The sequence below is a fragment of the Carcharodon carcharias genome, chromosome 9 (genome assembly GCF_017639515.1).
Source record: "Carcharodon carcharias isolate sCarCar2 chromosome 9, sCarCar2.pri, whole genome shotgun sequence".
In the NCBI taxonomy this organism is placed as follows: domain Eukaryota; kingdom Metazoa; phylum Chordata; class Chondrichthyes; order Lamniformes; family Lamnidae; genus Carcharodon; species Carcharodon carcharias.
In genome coordinates, this window is record NC_054475.1 from 86,158,327 (window position 1) to 86,180,455 (window position 22,129).

At 40.3% G+C, this 22,129-nt stretch overlaps 1 pseudogene; it reads right to left on the reverse strand.

The window, feature by feature from the left end:
- LOC121282438 overlaps positions 1 to 22,129 on the reverse strand; it is a 46,449-nt pseudogene that overhangs the window by 15,110 nt on the left and 9,210 nt on the right.

The window sequence follows — 22,129 nt, forward strand, 5'->3', positions numbered from 1 at the left end:
ACCTCGCCTTGACCAACGGCAGCAAAATTCATTCTACAGCTGGCATGGTGTAACGAGATCTCTTCAGTGCTATATTTAGTTACTTTGGGCCTAAGCATACTTGCAGCTTGCCAGGTTATTGCGCTGCTACCATGCTGCTAATCCAGTCTGTAGGAGTTGTCACTTTTTTGTCTACTCTCTGCTTTTCCAGCTCTTCTATCTTGTCTTTTAGGCTTGACTTCAGAGCAGCTGGAACTCTTCTTGGCAGATGCTGAATTGGTCTTACACTCTCATCTACTTCTAGATGATATTCTCCTGGTAGACATCTCAACACTATAAACACATCTTTGTACTTCTCCAGGATCTGTTCTGCCGTCACTGGTTGTGTGCACTGTGACACATTGTAAACCTCTGTTAGCCTGTTCAGGGTTACCAGTCCAAGATTTAGACTAGTTTCAGTTGTGATGAGTGGCCATTCTATCCCATCTATGATGTGAAACTTGAGATTTTCTGTCTTGCCATTGCATTGTGCTCTGAGACTAATTTGCACTCCGTATGAGTATCATGTCATCATATAGCCTCAGTTTTACTTTGGAGAGCTTCATTTTTGGATTGCCATGTTGAACCACTTTGTACAGGTCTGTGAAGGTCATGATGTTGAATGAAGCACCGGTGTCTATCTGACAATTCTTGTTCACTTGATACTCTACCTCTGCCGTCATCATTGTAACAGTCACAAACCACTATGGTGCCTTCCTGGTGCCAGGGTTCAGGACATCTGCTCAGGGCTGAAGAGGAACTTGCATTGGGAGGGGGAGGGTCCATTTGTCATGGTCTATGTAGCCACCACTGACATAAATAGAACTATGAAAGAGGTTCTGCAAAGTCAGTATGAGGAGCTAGGTACCAAATTAAGAAGCAGAACCTCAAAGGTAAAAGTGCTTTGTGTTACTCACAATAAGAGGTTGTGGTGGAAGAATTAATCCAGGCAGGTCATTTGGTTAAAGCTGGTTTATTTCCAAGACAACTCCTTAGCATTACTAACTTCCTAAAAGCTTCCACACAAAGTGTTCCAGGTGTACCTTTTTATTCTATTCAGTGGGATAATTAATGCCCATCACCTGTTTAACTACCAATTGGTTTTAACAAGATGATTGCCATGTCAACAGATTCCTCGCTTCTTTTTTAAAAAAACTTGAACACTTTTTTTAAAAAACAAACAGAAGGAAATAATGTCACGTATTTCCATGTCTATAATTCCTGAATCTCTTTTTCCACATATCTATATACAATTATAAAACAAAAACAATTTTTCCATTGCATCATTAAAAAGACACCCCTCTTCCAACACATTTAATAATTTCTTAGAGCAGGCATCCATCTTTGTAAAACAGTCTGATAGTTGATGACTTGTGTTAACACATTTTATCTTAAATATCTCTTTTCTCTCTAACATCTCCTTTATGCTGGCTAGGTCTATTCGTAATCTTTTTTCTGTGACACTTTTCATGGAATGGACATTGTCCCAGAGACCGGTTATGAAAATAACATTCTATGGGCAAACATTTCCCACATTGCCCCTTATAGAATGTTTCTGTCAATATATTGACCCAGTAAACCCCCACATCTAATACCTCCACTAAGGCTATTGTTTCAGCAGCTAAGGTGCTTTTCACAACCCTTTTTATTTTCTTGGTCTCCCAAGCCTGTGGACAACAATTATCATTCTTTCCCATATGATGAACCTTGCTGTGCTAGAGTACCCATCTGGAAAATTGGCATGTGAAGCATCACTAAAAATGACCAACCTCATCTTCTGGATCACTCAAGGTTGGAAACTTGAGCACGCATCTCCCAGAATTTAATTTTTTTTTTTTAAAAGTGTTTTATTTGCTCTCAGAGCTTGCTCAACTGTAGCATATTTCATCATGGTACTCAGCTCCAACATATCATAAGTAGCGTCAGGCCTAGTCTGAGTGCACAACCAGTTCAACTGCCCAACCAAACTCCTCAACTGTTCTATTTCTTCCTTGGTAGCAGGATCCTCTTTTTGTGAGGATCTACCATGGGTTATTGGGATATAATTAACAGTTTTTATATAAGGTTGTTGATTCAATGTCGCTCCTAACTTGCTCTGCTTATCTAAATCTATGTATTTAAAGACCCCAGAAGCCTGACTTCTGACCTGGAATTCCTCCTTTATCTTCTTGATTACCCATTGTTCAAATTCTACAGATCCTCCCCACAGGAAATCATCAACATGCATGATAAAGATTCCAGCTAGTTTCTCCTTATGGTACCAGTAGGACATCGCAGGGTCTGCCTTTAACTGAATGCAACCTATTTTCAACAAGACAGATCTCACAGAAAAATACCATGCACTTGATGCATCATTCAACCCATAAACACACTTATTCAATTTCCATAGTCTTATTCTAAAGAAAAATTCTAAGGGGGGGACCCAACATCCATGGTTAACTAAAGAAGTTAAGGAAAGCACCAAATTTAAGGAAAAAGCATGCAACTCCGCAAAGATGAATGGCAGGACAGATGATTGATCAGAATATAAAGAATAACAAAGAATGAGTAGAAGGATAACCAGGAGAAAGAAATTAGAGTATGAGAAGGAACTAGCTAGAAATGTAAAAATGAATAGCAAGAGTTTCTACAGATATTTAAAAGGAAAAGAGTAAGTAAAGTGAGTGTTGGTCCTCTAGAGAGTGAAGTGGGGAGTTAATAGTAGATAAGAAGGAAGTGGCAGAAGGAATGAACAAATATTTTGTTTCTGTGTTCACTATGGAGGATATAAGAAAAATTCTAGTAATAACTGCAAATAACCCTAACCCTGACCCCTTGGAACTTTTCTTCAGAACAAGTACATTCTTATTATAAATACTTTGAAATATCCCCTTAAATGCCTGCTACTGTTTCTCTATTGATCTATCCTGTGGCCTAGTTTCCTTGTTCACTTCAGCTAGCCCAGCTTTCATGCCTACATATTTGGTCTTATTGAAGTTTAAAATACTAGTTTTAGACCCACTCTTCTCCCTTTCAAACTAGATATAAAATTCAACCACATTGTGGCCACTGCTACCTAGGGGTGCCTTTACGCAGGTCATTAATTAATCCTATCACATTACATAATACCAAGTCTAATATAACCTGCTCTCTGGTTGGTTCCAGAACATGGTGCTCTAAGAAACTAGCACAAAATCATTCTAAGACTCCCCGTGAAAGGGGGAAGAGGAACCTGGTGAAATTGAAATCACTAGGGAAACAGTACTGAGTAAATCGATGGAGTGGCAGGCTGGCAAGTCTCTGGGTCCCGATGGATTACATCCTAGGATCTTAAAAGAGGTGGCTACTGAGATAGTTGATATGCTAGTGTAATTTTCTAAAATTCGCTAGATTCTGGAAAAGTCCCGTCAGACTGGAAAGTAGCAAATATAACCCTTCTATTCAAGAAGGGAGGGAAGCAGAAAACAGGAAACTATTGGCCAGTTAGCTTGATAATTGTCATGGGGAGATTGTTAGAATTGATCGTTAAGGAATATATAGCTGGGCACTTAGAACAGCCAGCATGGTTTTGCGAAAGGAAAATCATGTTTAACCAATTTATTAGAGTTTTTTTGAAGAAGTAACATGTGCGGTGCATAAAGGGGAGCCTGTAGACTTTCTGTAGCTGGATTTCCGGAAGGCATTTGATAAGGTGCCACATCAAAGGTAATTATGGAAAATAAAAACGCATGGTGTGGTGGGGTAACATAAGGCATGGAAAGCAGATTGGCTGGCTGGCAGAAAGCAAGGACTATGCATAACTGAGTCTTTTTTGGATTTACAGGATGTGATGAGTAGAGTCTCACAGGGGTCTGTGCTGGGGCCTCAACTTTTTGTGATTTACATCAATTACTTAGATGAGGGGAGCGAAAAAATGCTAGCTAAATTTGCAGGTAACATAAAGATATGTAGGAAAGTATGTTGTGAAGAGGACACAAGGATGCTGCAGATGCATATAGGTAGGTTGACTGAGTGGGCAAAGATCTGGCAAATGGAGTTTAAGGTGGGAAAATGAGAAGTTGTTCACTTTGGCAGGAAGAACAAGAAAGCAGAGTATTACTTAACAGCTGAATAATTCTAAGGTGCAGAGGGATTTAGGTGTTCTAATACATAAGTCACAAAAAGTTAGTATCGAGGTACAGCAAGTAATTAAGATGGCTAATGGAATGCTATCCTTTATTACGAGAGGGATTGAACATAAAAGTAAGGAAGTTATGCTTCAGTTATACAGGGCATTGGTGAGACCGCACCTCAAATACTGTGTGCAGTTTTGGTCTCCTTATTTAAGGGAGGATGTAAGTGCACTGGTGGCAGTTCAGAGGAGGTTTACTAGATTGATACCTGCAATGAGTGGGTTGTCTTATTGGGAAAGGTTGGACAGACTGGGCTTGTTTCCACTGGAGTTTAGAAGAGTGAGAGTGATTTGATTGAAGTATCCTGAATGGCCTTGAAAGGGTGGATGTCAAAAGGATGTTTCCTTTTGTGGGTGAGTCCAGATCTCGGAACACTCCTTCAAAATTAGGGGTTGCCCTTTTAAGAAAGAGGTGAGGAGCATTTTTCTCTCAGAGGGCTGTATGCCTCAGAAGGTGGTGGAAGTGGGGTCATTGAATATTTTTAAGGCAGAGGTAGGTAGATGCTTGTTAGGCAAGGGAATTAAAGGTTATTGGGGGTTGATGGGAATGTGGAAACCATAACACAAGATGATCAGCCTTGAATGAATGCTTTGAATCTTATTGAATGGCACAGTAGGCTTGAGGGGCTGAATGGTCTATTCCTGTTCCTATTTCTTATGTTCTTCTTATTTGTCTCCTATAGACTTGGCTGAACCAACTTGTTGTATGGTGCAGAGTTTTTCATTACACTCTTCTGCTGATACCTCTCCTATGGACATCTATATAGGCTTGTTTTGCTTCGTTCTAGCCAAACACTTGTGTGCGAATATTTCTGCATCTTTCTGTTAAAACACTGCTTTCCCCATGCTGGAGAATCCTTCTTTTCCTGTGCATGCTGTCCTCCACAGTATTTACATTGAAGGGGGTATTCCCTCCAATCCAGCAACTACCACATAGGTCAGTTGAAGAGGAGAAATTTCAATCCCCAATCACATAATGACCACAGAGACTCAGGCTTCCTTTAACCGGTTTTATTCAAGCATATGCAAGGGAGCCGCAATCATTTCTAAGAATGAAGACCCAGCTCCCAGGTTGATTACATTTCATTACTTTTGTACTTTTTCTTATCACAATACATTTGAGTATATCCAATCGGTAACTGACACACTGGTACCACGTTAAAACTATCGTATTGAGTACATAAACATGTGATTCTGCTAACCAATTATTCTAAAGGGTGTATAAATAATTATATTATCCAATCAAAATTAAAACACGTATGCAAAGACCTTGGTTCTCACAACTCAGGACTGTTTGTGTTTCATCGAAGCCCCCTCTTTTTGTCCATTGTATGTCTTCCCATATCTAAGCTAAAACTATTGACCCCTTCCCTATATGAGATGGGAGTACCTAATCTAATTTATGTCCTTTCTTGCATCTCCAGTTTGATTCTCATGGCTGTGCAATGTTCATCTCGTAATTGCCAACTTTTAATATGCTTAGCAGCGATGTTTGCCTGGAGGTTTTAAGTGTTCTTCAGTAAATTCTTACAGTGTTCTCTTTTAGCATTTTAATTTTCCCCTAACAACATGCTGTCCCTTGTCTGCGATTGCTCCACTCTTTCGGCTTAGACTGTCTCTCAGCATAATGTATCTCCTGGGCTGTCCTGCCATACATATGCTCTAGCTGACATTTCACATCTTCCATATTTCAACACCTCTACAGCTTTACTGAGCATCAGTTTCTCACCATTCAGTAGACTTGCTCTCACTGAGGTGTCTTGCATGCCTAAGGCTAATCTATTTTTAATCAGATCATCTTTTCTCTTTCTGAATTCACATGCTCTGCAAGCTGTGTTACTGCAGTCACAAACTGTTCAATGGTTTCTTGTGCATCTTGAGCTCTAGTGTTGAATACATAGCATTGGTGCATAACATTCACTTGGGTTCAAAGCGTTCATTCAAGGCTTTCAAGATCTCCTATGTCTTTTTTCTTTGCTTGTTGGTTAGATTTTGGGTGGTATATACTTTGTAGCAGTCCCTCCCGGCAGTGTTAAAAGTGTGGCTACTCTTATTGGTTCCAGCTTTTCAATTAAGTCTGTTGCAATCTTGTCGTTTTGCCATTGTAAGTGGAAAAAAACACCAATTTTGCTACGTATCAACATTCGTTTTGACTGGAGCTGCGATTGGAATGTTTCTAAAGTTGGCCATGTTCCCTCACCCTGTATTTACTTGCAACCTTCAGTAAGTGCTTGCTTGCTTAATGTCCTTTTTTTGTGTTTCCTTTTCCTTTATTCTTGTTCTGCAGCTCAGTGCTTTTCCTGAGCTCCTTTTTAGGGTAGTCTCCTTTCTAATTTGAACAGTTCTGTGCGCCTTTCCGAGCTCTGTCTTCTCTGCAGCCAGTATTCGACTTGCAACCTGGAGTCTGTGATTGCCTCGCCCTTTTCAGCAGCTTTCTTGCTGATTTGCACTTTTTCTTGTGCCTGGGTAATCTAGTTGTCTTCTCTGCTTAAGTATCAGGGTTCAAAAATCTGTTTTATCTTCATTTCCTGTCACTATGTTTCATGTATAAGGATAGCAGTGCTTCTTCAGCATCTGTCTCTGAGACGCTTTATTGAACTGAAGAGAAATAGCAACCGACAGTCAGCTTGCCTCATGGCAAAGTCACATGACTATGGCAAACCAGGTAGTCCACTTAGTAAAGATTGCATTTCCAAAACTTAAACAGCCACAGGGGGCAGGTTCCAAGGGAAAGTAGAGGACATGGACATTCACCTATATGGGATGGAGGGTGATGGGAGAGGTTGAAGGGTAACGTGAGGAAGGAGAGTCAATGGTTATGGGTGGAAAGGGTGTGGGTGACAGGGGGAGGGGATAAAGGCATTGGATTCAACAATAAAGGTCACGACAACCAAGGCTGCTGCAAACTATGTAGAGCCCTGTGGTGGACATCTCGGGATGCTACATGGGAGTTGGGTCATTGAGGGTAAGCGGAGATGCAGGTCAGCTCAACTGGACAACTGAAGGGAACCCTAGCATTGTAGGTTCTACACCCTGGGGTAGGGACAATGCTAGGGCCTTGGGACAGATGAGCGTGTGACAGGCAAAGGCTCAACGTGCACGGGAGGCTTCTTGCACATGGCTCACAAGGGCCCTGGCAAGTACATTTGCCTCCCTGCATGATTCTGGGGGACATAAACCCAGCCTAGGGTGGCCCTCAGAAGAAGGTGGGATGGGTGGGTTGTGGAGAGGCCTAAAGACAAGATTGCAAATAAACCACATTAGACCCCACTAAAGTGCAAGTGGGCCACCCAGTATCTACAATGAATCCAGTTCCTTCATATTGTTAAACATGGTACCTGCTCCCAGACAGTTTCCCCCAATTCAGTTCTCAGTTCTATGGGTTAAACACAATATTGTATTCAATTAAAACACCAAGAAAGGGATAGGAGTCACAGATAATTGGAATTATTTAATGAAAGGGACTCTGTTGTGATGTTATGTTGTATCAGGTGTATGATGTGAATAGTACCTCTATCTAAATCAAACAGCTTTTCACTCATTGAACAGGACATTCACCCAACTAACCTTCCCAAGAGGAAGTTACTGGTACAGCTATGCAGGTTATAGGTGCCGCTATCTGTAAGTAATTTACTTACTCCCAGTATTGCTCACTTGGGCCCTGGTGCGGAACATCGATTTCCGATCCATTTGGACAAGTTCCATGGTTTACATGCAGCCATGTTGTGTTAACGATTTCAAAATATCCATCACCCAGAGTGAGATTGTAGAGCGGATCTAGAAAATGTGGAATGTGTTTTAAAATTACATTTCACTGGGAACGATGCTGTCATTTCTAATGATATGATCAGGGTCATTGTTTTGCTGGGTAATTTAACCACCTCCACTTCCCAGAAGCAAGCCAATAGGCAGGTTGGGGGTGAGGGTCGGGGTGGGTGCATAAAATGAAGTGGGGATTCTTGGGGTGAGAGCCCGTCCATTGCCAATTCCTTCCAATTAAGTTAGGGTTGGAAAGCTAGAGGAAAGCCTCCCTCCAGAAGCCTGTTGAGGCCATTAAGTGTACACTTAAGGCCCTCATCTTATCAGCCCTGGTATTCTACCAGTGGCTGGAGGGTTGGGCGGGCGGGCACATCATGTGAGCAGGTCACCAGGTGTACCCTGGTGGGTCTGCTAACAGCCAGTGTTGGAGTCATGCTCAGGCACCCTTTACCCCCATAGGAATCTGCCCACTCTTGCCCTTTAAACCAACCTGCATCCTCTTTGGCAATGTAGTATAAGGATGTTCCAACAGAGCCAAGGGTTAAATGTAGGACTGGGGAAACAGTATTACCCACATAGTGATGTAGAGGGTCACATGATAATAGACTGTGTGTAGTTGGGTCTGGAAGAGACCAGTATGGAGGCAGCACTCCAGGACTATACACTGGAGATGTTTTTTTAATTCATTTACGGTGTGTGGTTGTCACTGGCTAGGCCAGCATTTATTGCACATCCCTTATTGTCCTTGAGAAAGTGGTGGTGATCTGCCTTTCTGAACCACTGCAGTCCATGTGCTGTAAATATACTCACAGTACCGTTTTGACTCAGCAGTAGTGAAGGAACAGCGATATATTTCCAAGTCAGGATGGTGAGTGGCTTGGAAGGGAACTTCTAGATGGTGGTACTCCCATGTATCTGCTGCCCTTAACCTTCTGCTGGTCATGGGTTTGGAACGTGCCGTCTATGGAGCCTTGGTGAGTCTCTGCAGTGCAGCTTGTAGATGGTACAAACTGCTGTCACATTGTGTGTCAGTGGTGGAGGGATTGAATGTTTGTGAATGGAATGACAATCAAGAAGGCTGTCTTGTCCTGGATGGTGTCAAGCTTCTTCAGTGTTGTGAGAGCTGCACTCATCCAGGCGAGAGGAGAGTATTCCATTACATTCCTGGCTTGTACCTTGTAGATGATGGAAAGGCTTTGGGGAGTCAGGAGGTGAGTTACTCATCACAGGATTCCTGGCCTCTGACCTGCTCTTGTAACCACAGTGTTTATAATGCTAGTCTAATTCGGTTTCTGGTCAATGGTAACCCCCAGGATGTTGATATTGTGGGATTCAGTGATGGTAATGCCATTGAATGTCAAGGGGCGATGGTTAGATTCTCTCTTGTTGGAGATGGTTATTGCCTGGCATTCGTTTGGTGCAAATGTTACTTGCCATTTGTCAGCCCAAGCCTGAATATTGTCCAGGTCTTGCTGCATTTGGACATGGACTGCTTCAGTATCTGAGGAGTCACAAATGGTGCTGAATATTGTGCAAATATCAGTGAACATCCTCACTTCTGACCTTATGATGGAAGCAAAGTCATTGATGAAGCAGCTAAAGATGGTTGGTCTATGGCACTGCCCTGAGGAACTCCTGCAGTGATGCCCTGGAACTGAGGCGAGTTATGAGTTGTTAATAAACACTTTATATTCATGCATACAAGCCTCAAGACCTCTCCGTGAGACACCAAACAACCCTTACAACTTGTGGTGCCTGCCTGACTGCTGCAGCGAGCCCACCCCACTTGCCTATGTTCAATGGCTGCATGGCTGATCCTCATCCTGGTGCCTCCTGCAGTAATGGCAGTGGCCACTGCTCCCCATAGCACTGCCAGTACTGAAGTGCTGCTGGCCTTTGATTGGTCAGCCCCCAACATGCCTGAAACCACTGCTGCCGAGTCTAAGTACCTACCTGTGAGTCACAGTGCCAGCTTCATGATGGTGAGGCCCAAGGCCCAGTACTTCTATGTGCTGCGTTAACACAAGGAGCTCTAGAGAATTTAAATTCTGGAGGCTGAATGAATGGAATAGAAGAAAAACAGAAAGACTGAGGGAGAAAAAGAGAAAAAAATATCAAGAATATGGTGTTAGCAGAGAGAAAGTTACAGGAAGAAAGAGACAGGGCTTTGATTTAAATGTTTTCAATGAACAACTCTATAGGAGATCAATTAGTTTCCTAAAAGATTTCTCTTGTTTATAAACATTATTACGATCACAGCCGATGTTATTTGTTAAGCAAGCCAAATCCCGGAGGGAAACTTGTCTTACTGATCATAACCTTTTCTTTTATATTTTGAAAATGAGGGAAAGAACTACTGATTCCAGAAGCATAGAATCCCAGTAACACTTTTAGGATTTTAGAATTAAAAGATTTATTAACAAGAAGAAAAAAAATTAAGCTGACAATTAAACAGTCTTATATATAAAACATTCCCCCAAAAAATCTATTTGGTCAGAACAAACAAGTAAACTACTTGGCAACAGCTTTCTATATAGATTTTAACCATAACAATCCAGAAATATTACCCAAGGCAAAAACAGCTGTCACTTTAGTAAAGGTATACCACATGACTTCTCATTCTTTTCCGCCGTGCTGTGGAAATCCAAAAGAAAGGTTCAGAAACAGACTGCGTTCTGAAAACAAAGACCTCTCTGACTTGAAAACCCAATGGTTGCTTCATATTTACAACTGTCACACCTTCTCCCAGCACAGATCTGGTCTCAGGACATCTACACCACACAGCCATCACTACTCACCTAGACATATTTCCTTAAATATCATTTTTTCCCTTTTTCTTTGATTCCATTGTCATAAGTACCTCTTTGAACTCAACTTTTCCAAAATATAAACATTTATCCTGTTTTCCTATTGCCTACACTTTTGGGTCAATTAAAATTTAATAACCTTCCCTTGTTTACTTGTGAAACATTTGCAAGTTGTAAAAGTCCCTTGCTACTTCTAAACTCGCCTTTGAAATCTGACAGTTGAAATTTCAAGTCCCTACCTATCACCTAATGAAAATTTTAAAACACAACCTATTAACTCGCACATTCAACATCATCACAGCCTCGTTACAAATGCATGCTTCTAGCTCCTTTACCTTTCATCTCTCAGTTCCCACAGGCAAGTTGTCTTTACTAACCTTCCCCCAGTTTAATTGATCATGGACACACACACACGCAGGCATGCACACACCATTTACAGAATACCACCATATTCCTAACGTATTAAAAGAACATCCGTCTTCACACCTCCCTCAGTGAAAAAAGTGAAATGTCATATTTCAAAAAGACGTTTTCATTTTCTCAACCCAATTTGTATTACTTACTATACTTACCTGTACAAAAAGCTATATAATATATATATATATACACACACGCACACACATACATATATATATACATACAATTCTCTTGTAAGAGTAAAATTCATTCCACTCCGTCCATTCTCAATTTCCCAACATCCAAGAACTTTTGAATTTAAGCTCTTGACAACGCATCTGTAATTAAATTCTCTCATCCAGCCATATGTGTAATTTTTAAATTGCATGGTTGCAATAACAAACTCCATCGGAACTGTCTGGTGTTGTAATCTCGAAACTTTTCCAGAAACTTCAAAGGATTGTGGTCAGTATATACAACTGTCTCTGAGGAGTTGTTTACAAAGTACACTAAAAAATGCTGCAAAGGTAAAACCAAACTTAAAGTCTATTTTCCTATAGTTGAATATGTCTTCTGATACACATTCAACTTCTGTGAGAAATATCCAACTGATTTCTCAAGTCCCAGTTCATCTTCCTATAGCAACACAGCACCAACACTCACATCACTGGCATCAAGAGCCAATTAAACTGCTTTGTATAATAAGGTGCTGCTAGGACAGGTGTAGTGGTTAGTACAGCTATCAAACTCTCAAATGCACCCTGACACTCCTGTGTCCATTGGAATCTAATCAGTGGAGCAACTACACTGCTGAAATTTGGCAGGAATTTCCGATAAATTTCACTCATGCCCAGAAATCTCAAAACTTCTCATTTCATTGCAGGCACTCAGAGCTCTACAATAGCTTGTACTTTTGCATCTCATGGGGCCATTTGACCATGTCCAACATGTGGCTAAATATGTAACCTTTGCAAATTCGCTTTTAGCCACTGTTACAATCAAATTGGCTTCCTATAGTCGATCAAACAGTTCCTTTAAATGTCGTAGATGTTCCTTCCAGGTTTGACTGAATACCACTAAGTCACCAATATAGACAACACAATTGATTAGTTCTTCAATCATTTTGTTTGTTAGTCTCTGAAATGTTGCTGGAGCATTTTTTTACCAAAGGGCAATACTTTGCATTTTTATAAACCATCCGGTGTCACAAAAGTTGATATCCCTTTTTCCCTTTCTGATAAGGGTACTTGCCAGTACCCTCACAAGAAAGTCAATTTTTGTGATAAGCGTTGACTGTCTCACTCTCTCGATACAATTCTCCAATCATGGAATAGGATGTGAATCCACTTTTGTTACTGTATTTACTTTGCAGTGATCCATCTGGTTATGGCAACATTACAATGAGTGAACTCCAATTACTATGACTGGGCTCTATGATGTCATTTAGAAGCACAAATTTAATTTCTTTCTGCACTTGAGCCAATTTTACTTGATTTAATCTATATGGGTGTTGCCTTATTGAAACTGAATCGCCACATCAACAGCATGCAAAATCAAATTTGTCTTCCATGGTCTATAAATTGCTTTGTGTGACTACAAAACTCTTGAAAGTCACTTTGACAGTTTTCTGGAAGGTAACTTATCATATTTAGATTCTTAATACTTCCTCATTGTCCAACTTAATCACAGGAAGGTCAATTTCAGAATCTTTAATTTTCTTTTCCTCCTCCTTACCAACCACTGCCACTGTCTTCTTCTGTTTATCATCTCTGTCAAAGTACTTTTTTTGGCATGTTTACATGGCACACTCACTGACTTTTCTATCTAAGGTATTTACTACATAGCTCACCTCACTCGATATCTTCTCAATCTGATAAGGTCCACTAAACCTAACATTTAATGGTTTGCCTGACACTGGCAACAATAGCAACACTTATTCCCCAGCTACAAAACAATGATCCTTTGCTATTTTATCTGCATTTGCCTTCATTACTTGCTTAAATATCTTTAAATGTTCCCTAGCTGGCTCACATGCCCTACTGAATCTTTCTTTAAATTCCGTTACATAATCCAAGAGAGTTGCTTCAGAACTTTGACTCACTAATTTCTCCTGAATCAGTTTGAGTGGTCCCCTTACTTCATGACCCTAAATTAACTCAAAAGGACTGAATCCTATTGACTCATCAAGGGTGTCCCTAATGGCAAGCAGCAAGAATGGAGTCTCTTGATCCCAATAATGGGGTAGCCTTGACTGTGTGCTCTAATCATAGTCTTCAAAGTTTGATGCAACCTTGCTAAAGCATCTTGTGATACAGGGTGATAAGCTGACAACCTAAATTTCTTTATTCCTAAGCTGCTCATTACCTCTTTAAACAGTTGAGACATGAAATTTGAACTCTGGTCTGACTATTTATTTTGGTAACCCATGCCTTGTAAAGAATTTGGTCAACTGTTCTACAATCACCTTTGTTGTCATTTTCCTTAAAGGTATTGCTTCTGGAAATCTCATGGACACATTCATCATTGTCAGTAAATACTGATTTCCATTTTTATTTGTAGGGAGGGGCCCTACACAATCAATCAGGACCCTTTAAAGATGTTCCTCAAATGCTGGAATTGGAATTAAAGGTGTAGGCTTAATTACTGCTTGAGATTTTCCTAACACTTGACATGTGTGGCATGTTTGATATAATTTAACTACATTTTTATGTAGTCCAGGCAACTTGAAATGTCTTTGTATCTTATCTTGAGTTTTCCTAATCCCCAAATGTCCAGCCATTGGGATTTCATGACCAACTCTTAAAAGTTCATTCCAGTACCCAGATGATATCACTACTTAGTGCACTATCGTCCGCATTTCATCTGCCAGGACATGAGGTAGTCTCCACTTCCTCATTAACACATTGTTCTTAATGTAATAACACTCTGGAATTTATTCTGCCTCAGTTTCAGGATAAGCTGTCTGGAATAACTGCTTTAAGTCTGGATCCAGCTGCTGTAACTCTACTAACTTCAAGGAACTAAACATGTCAGCCTCATTCTTTCAAATCTTCTCTTCCTGAGTAATCTTTGCAAAAATTGATCCAGCCAATTGAGGTTCAACATCCTACCCCTATGTTTTAGATTCTTCCTTTTCCTGTTTAAGTTTGTGTGTCTGTGACCTTGAGACCACACAATCTGGAAACAATCTAGGATGCTCTCAACAGGTTCCTCCACTACACTAGGTATAGTCAATATTTGTGATCCAGCTATATAATTCCCTGCAATGGGCAATTTTTCTACCACTCCAACAATCATTTCTCCTGTTTTCAAATCACTCTTTAAATTTATTTTATACAATGAAATAGGCTTGAACCCTCCATTAGTTACACTAACTAACATGTTCTCCCGCAATAACCCTTTTGGACAACAGATGACACTATCACATAACATTAAGGACTGGCTAGCCACTGAATCAGATATCTTAACAGTCTTTCCTGCTCTTCCTGGAAAGCATGGATATACCTTCCCTTCACATATAAAATCTTTAAACATTTCTGTAACTCACACTTCAGAACTTCCTTGGGTAGGTTGTGAACACATTCCCACCTCTCTGGCTAATACCAGCTCTTCCTTTTTGACCTGTACAAAGGCTATTGGTCTGTCTTGCACTTGGGTCTCAGAGGCCATAGAATTTTTACTTACAGAATGCTTCTGAGTTCCTATCATTGCAATCGATTGCCCATTTCACCTCCAACAATTTGATTTTTTATGTCCAGCTTTGTTACAATGATAACATATTACTTTTCTTCCTTCACTTTCCCTTCCACTTTTCCATTTTTAATAGACTGGCATCCTTCAACTGGCTACTTGTTACTAACACTTTTACTATCACTAGGTTTTCTATATCTCCAATTCTCTAGCTGACTTGCACATGATCCTTTTCCTACACTTAACTGCCTGTGTGAAATATCATAATTATTGGCTAAAACAGTGACATCCAAGATTTTTTTACTTTGTCTTTCATCTAAATATGTCTTGATAGTTACTCGAATACTATTTTTAAATTCTTCCATATTAATAATCTCGCTTACATTTTCAAAAGTCTTGACGATCTTCAATGCCCTAAACCATTGGTTCCAGAGAAATTAATTTATCTTGTAAACTCTAAAAATGTCTGATAAGGTCTCTTTACTACAGTTCTAAACTTCAACGTATCAGCTTCCGGGACAAGCTCAGAAGCATTTAGTATTGCTCCTTTAACTACCTCATTAAATTGCTCATCTGATAAACTGGCGTACACATTCTTTGCTATACCTAACAAAGCACTCAGTAACATTATAAGCCCAAGCATCTCTTGGCTAATTCAATTTTGTAACTATCTTTTTAAAAGAGGTGAAATATCATTCAACTCCATCCTCCGTAAATTTAGGCACTAACCGAAGATTTTTAGTTAAATTCCTCGAAGGAAACAAAGTCACATCTGAATCATTCTCTCTCCTTTCCTCCATTCTAAGATTCATTTTAGACAATTGATACTGTCTGGCTTCTTTCTCTCTCTCTGAAGTTCTCTTTCTCCTTCCTTCTCTTTCCTGAATTACTAACTTCTCTCTCTGAAGTAGAAGTCCAAGCTTTCACATTTTTATTTCATGCAATCTTTTCTTTTCCTTTTCTTGCTCCTCCTTTTCCCAATGAAGCTTTTTATGTCTTTTTTTTTTAATCCATTCTTTTCCTTCTCTTTCTCCTTTCTTCCTAATTCAAGTTTTCTCATTTCACTTTCTTTATTTCTCTTCCTCTTCCAATTCAAATCTTTTCAGTTCCGTTTCTTTTTCAAGTTAAAACTTCTGCCTTTCTCTGTCTCTTTCCATATCAAGCTGCTTCATTTGCAACTGAAGTCTTACTACCTCTAGCTGTGACACACTAGCTTCAGGTGTCTCCTCCTCTAACTTTAAATGCTGAGTAAGTACTTAATTACATCAGCCTTGCAAAATTCTGATTATATTTCTATGTGCACTTCATCTGCTAACTCTCTCAGCTGAGTTTTAGTCAAAGTTTTCAAACACTTCACAGTTATATCTTCAACTTCCAGAAAAGTCTTAGCAACTTCCAAAGTTATTTTGCCATCCAACCACTTTAAAATCAACACAAAACTCCTGAGTTCACAATTCTCCCCCTACTCGTGTCTTTTTAATGCATAAATCCCAATTCAATCAAGGAATTTTAAATCCCGCAAAGAGCCCCAAATTTGTTACGACCACAACCAATGTTATTTACTGAGCAAGCCAAATCCCAGAGGGAAACTTGTCTTACTGATCATAACCATTTTTTCCCTATTTTGTAAATGAGGGAAAGAACTACTGACCCCAGAATCCCAGTAACACTTCTGGGATTTTAAAATTAAAACATTTATTGACATGAAGAAAAAAATCTTGAGCACACAAATTTAAAATTGCACAGTTAAACAGTCTTACAAAACATTCCCCCCAAAAACCTACTCAGTCAGAACATAAGTAAACTATTTGGCAATAATGCTCTGATAGATTTTTAACCATAAAAATCTAGTAATATTACTCAAGGCAAAAACTACTGTAACTTTACATAGAAACATAGAAATTAGGAGCAGGAGTAGGCAATTTGGCCCTTCGAGCCTGCTTTGCCATTCATTATGATCATGGCTGATTATCCAACTCAATAGCCTGCTCCCGCTTTCTCCTCATACCCTTTGATCCCTTTCGCCCCTAGAGCTATATTTAATTCCTTCTTGAAAACATACAATGTTTTGGTCCCAACTACTTTCTGTGGTAACAAATTCCACAGGCTCACCACTCTCTGGGTGAAGACATTTCTCCTCATCTCAGTTCTAAATGGTCTACCCATGTCCTCAGACTGTGACCCCTGGTTCTGGACTCCCCCACCATCGGGAATATCCTTCCTGCATCTATCCTGCCTAGTCCTGTTAGAATTTTATAGGTTTCTATGAGATCCCCCCTCATTCTTCTGAACTCCAGCGAATATAACCCTAATCGACTCAATCTCTCCTCAACAGTCTCATCATGCCAGGAATCAGTCGGGTAAACCTTTGCTGCACTCCCTCTATAGCAAGTACATCCTTCCTCAGATAAGGAGACCAAAACTGCACACAATATTCCAAGTGTGGTCTCACCAAGGCTCTGTACGATTGCAGCAAGACATCCCTGTTCCTGTGCTCGAATCCTCTCGCTATGAAGGCCAACATACCATTTGCCTTCTTTACCGCCTGCTGCACCTGCATGCTTACCTTCAGCGACTGGTGTACGAGGACACCCAGGTCTTGTTGCACATTCAACTCTCTCAATTTATAGCCATTCAGATAATAATCTCCCTTCCTGCTTTTGCTACCAAAATGGATAACCTCGCATTTATCCACATTATACTGTATTTGCCATGCATTTGCCCACTCACTCAGCTTATCCAAATCACACTGAAGCATCTCTGCATCCTCCTCACAGCTCACCCTCCCACCCCGCTTTGTGTCATCTGCAAATTTGGAGAGATATCACATTTAATTCCCTCATCTAAATCATTAATATATATAGTGAATAACTGGGGTCCCAGCACCAATCCCTGCGGTACCCCACTAGTCACTGCCTGCCACTCGGAAAAAGACCTGTTTCCTACTCTTTGTTTCCTGTCTGCCGGCCAGTTTTCTATCCATCCCAATACACTACCCCCAATCTCATGTGCTTTAATTTTACACGCCAATCTCTTATGTGGGACTTTGTTGAAAGCCTTCTGAATGTCCAAATAAACCACATTCACTGGCTCCCCCCATCAATTCTACTAGTTACATCCTCGAAAAATTCCAGTAGATTTGTCAAGCATGATTTCCCTTTCATAAATCCGTACTGAATCTGTCCGATTCTGCCACCGTTTTCCACGTGCTCATTATTAAATCTTTTATAATGGACTCTAGAATTTTCCTCACTACCGACGTCAGGCTGACTGGTCTATAATTCCCTGTTTTCTCTCTGCCTCCCTTTTTAAATAGTGGAGTTACATTAGCTATGCTCCAAACTGTAGGAACTGTTCCAGAGCCTATAGAATCTCGGAAGATGACTACCAATGCATCCACTATTTCTAGGGCCGCTTCCTTAAGTTCTCTGGGATGTAGATTATCAAGCCCCAGGGATTCAATCCCATCAATTTTCCCAACGTCATTTCCCTCCTAATACTGATTTCTTTCAGTTCCTCCCTCTCACTAAACCCTGTGTTCCCCAACATTTCTGGTATGTTATTAGTGTCCTCCTTTGTGAAGACAGAACCAAAGTATGTATTTAGTTGGTCAGCCATTTCTTTGTTCCCCATTATAAATTCCCCTGTTTCTGACTGTAAGGGATTTACATTTGTCTTCACCCATCTTTCTCTTCACATACCTATAGAAACTTTTACAGTCAGTTTTTATGTTCCCTGCAAACTTACCCTCGTACTCTATTTCCCCCTTCTTAATCAATCCCTTGGTCCTCCTTTGCTGAATTCTAAACTGCTCCCAATCCTCAGGTCTGTTGTTTTTTCTGGTCAATTTGTATGCCTCTTCCTTGCATCTAGTACTATCTCTAATTTCCCTTGTAAGCCATGGTTTGGCCGCCTTTCCTGTTTTACTTTTGCGCCTTTATTTTAGTAGAGGTATAACGCACAACTTCTCGTTCTTTTGCACTCTGCTGTGGAAATCCAAAAGAAAGGTTCAGAAACAGACAGCTTTCTGAAAACAAAGACTTCTCTGCCTCAAAAACCTGATGGTTGCTTCAAATTCACAACACCTTCTCCCAGCACAGGTCTGGTCTCAGAACATCTCCCCACACAGCCATCACTACTCACCTAGACATATTTCCTTAAACATCTTTCTTTTATCCTTTCAGCTTCGATTCCATTGTCCTAAGCAACTCTTTGAACTCAACTTCTCCAAAATATAAAAATCTTTCCTGTTTTCCTATTGCCTCCCCTATCAAATCAAATAATATTTAAAAACCTTCCCTTGTTTACTTATAAAACTTTTGTAAGTTGTAAAAGTCACTTGTCCTGTCACTAAACTCCCCCTTGAAATTTGACAGTTGAAAAGTTAAGTTGCTACCTATCACTAAATGTAAGTGTTGAAACCCCATGCTATTTACTCGTACATTCAACTTCACCATAGCCTCTCATTACAAATGCATGGATTAAGCAACTTTATCTTTCATTTCACAATTCCCACTGACACTGTTTGCACTAACCTTCTCCCAGTTTAAATTAATCATGGACACAAACACGCACAGTTCTTAACAGAATACCATCAGATTCCCAAAATATTAAAAAAGCATCCATCTTCACAACGTTTATTATTGACTACCCTGAAATCCCAGTGATTCAATGACATGGTTCCTGATGCTGATTTCTATCCCTGTATTTCTCTCATTTAGACTGACAGAATGAAAAATGAACAGTCGGTGTTTATACTTTAACCAATAGAAGTGAAGACAGTACCTTTGTGAATCTTGCTGCATGTTTCATCCGCACCCCACCAACTGAATCAGTCTGCCCTTGGCAGGAGGGATTGGAAGGAAGCGAACAAGTAGTACAGACTGTAGGTGATGATACAGGGGTAGGAAATGTTAGAAACTGAGATCACAAGGCCCATAGTGATCCCCACACCTGAAAATAGAACGAGGAACAGGGAGGTTAGCCTGCTGAAATAAGACACTGATGGATGATTCACTTTGTCTCCCTCCAATCTAAACTTGTCAGAACAAACTAACCATATCTTCCCTGACCCTGAGCATAACCACAGGTGATTGTAAGAGATCAGAAATAGAGGTAAATCTGAAGAGGAGAGAATACCGGTCAGGTTAGGACTCTAGTCAAGAATGGAACGGGGAAGCGTTTTCTGTTCTTATAACTATCACTCGAATGTCATCATTGTCCTAACATGTGCTTGGCTTGATCAGCACAGTAAAGAATCTCTTCACTGCGGTGGCATAGTGGTATTGTCACTGGACCAGTGTTCCAGAGACCCATGGTAATGCTCTGGGGACCTGTGTTTGAATCCCACCACAGCAGATGGTGAAATTTGAATTCACTAAATCTGGAATTAAAATTCTGATGGTGACCGTGAAATCATTGCCAATTGCCAGAAAAACCCACCTGGTTCTCTAATGCCCTTTGTGGGGAGGAAATCCGGCGTCCTTACCTGGTCTGGCCTACATGTGACCCCAGACCCACAGCAATGTGGTTGACTCTTAAATGCTCTCTGAGCAAGGGCAATTAGGGATGAACAATAAATGCTGGTCGAGCCAGTGACACCTGCCTCCCATGAACAAATAAATACAAAATGGGTCAGCGTCAGATCTAATACAGGTGTTAACTCTTCTCCCCTTTTCCTGATGGTCTAACTCATTCTGGGGTTTGTTCCCATTGGTGCTGCTCATCCTCTGGTCTCCTGTGTTTAAATGGCGATTTTTCACCCAAGAACCTAAACAGTGAATATCAATAAACATTAACCACCAGGGACACTCCAACTGGGCCCGGTCCTGTCCTCACCCATAATCCACACGGGTGCTTTTTGCAGGAATTGGCAATCAGTGACAGGATCTGTGGCTGATGTTTTCCTCCTAGCCTAAGGGCATGGGGTCAACTCTCAAGTCCTCACTGTAGCCCAGGGCTAGCTATGATGTTAAATCAGATGTTTTGAGTTAGCTTTTATTTAATTCAATATAAAACATCAACTCCTGTTTCCTCTCAGAAACCTCTTCATTTATATTTTAATGGTTCACGTTTCACATTCCACAGACACAAAACTGCAAGAGCAGAGACTGAATTCCCTCCTCCACTTTATATCAATGCAAAATATTTATTCAAATCCTTAAATTCTTTTCAATGACCCCATCACGAGTTGCTGCATCTAAGTGAAAGAGTGAAACTAACACAATCTCAATCAACAACACATTTAGTAAAATGAAGCATGAAACTAATATCAGTGTAAATTACTGAGTTGCAGGCTTGGTGAAATGTACAATAGATCAGGTTGCAAAGAGGAATGCAGCAAGTTCGGCTTAAACTACCCTTTAATCAGGAAGTGATAACCAGTTTATGAATTTGAATTAAACATTATTATTTAGTTAAATTGCTGCTATCACAGTATCTTTACAGTGAAGGAGTCTGTCTGAAAGGGTATTCTGCCTAGTCCCATTCCCCTGCCTCATCCCTGTAACTTTGCACCACATTCTCTCTTTTCAAGTAGCAATCTAATTCCCTTTTGAATACCTCAGTCGAACTTGCCTCCACCACCCTTTCAGGAAGTTTGTTCAGGAAGCTGAGCTTGTATTGTTCAATAAATGTTCACCTTGTAACATTGGCATGGCTTTCCACACTGCAACAGGTCCAAGGCTGGCAAACTGCCCAACGGAAGATTCCAAAAACAAGATTGGTACCCCAGCAAGTGCCAGCATGAGTGTGTAGGGATTAACAAATGCACCTAGGAAATATAGTAAAGGAAAATGTAATGGATTGTCTGGATATTAGTGACCAGGATTATTCATGCAGTTTGAAATAAATGTTAAACAACTAAACAGGCTGTTTCATATTAACGCAGGAATTAAATGTTTTCATTGACAGAACAGTATGGCTGCAGGTTGTAAATTTACTCAAAATTTGAATGCAAAACAAAAAGGTCACATTGAACTTTCAGGCTTTTATCTTTTTGCGTTATGCCCAACAACCCAGTCCCTTGCACTTGAGATTCTCGCATGATGCCTGGCACAAAGTAAATGCTCTACTTCAGCACAGTCAAGTAGTTTACAGGGAATTCATTATGGGGTCAGTGTAGGAGTTGAAGATATAACCTGTAATCCCAGTAGAAACAATTTACATCGATATTGCTCCAGGTGATGGTGTAGTTTGTAACTACAGAATATCAAAGTGTATAAATAGATGGTTATAACATCGAAGACATCCCAGCCCTCAGGTTCTTCACTATTTTTGGATCAAAAAATAATGTCCTTCCCCTGGAGTT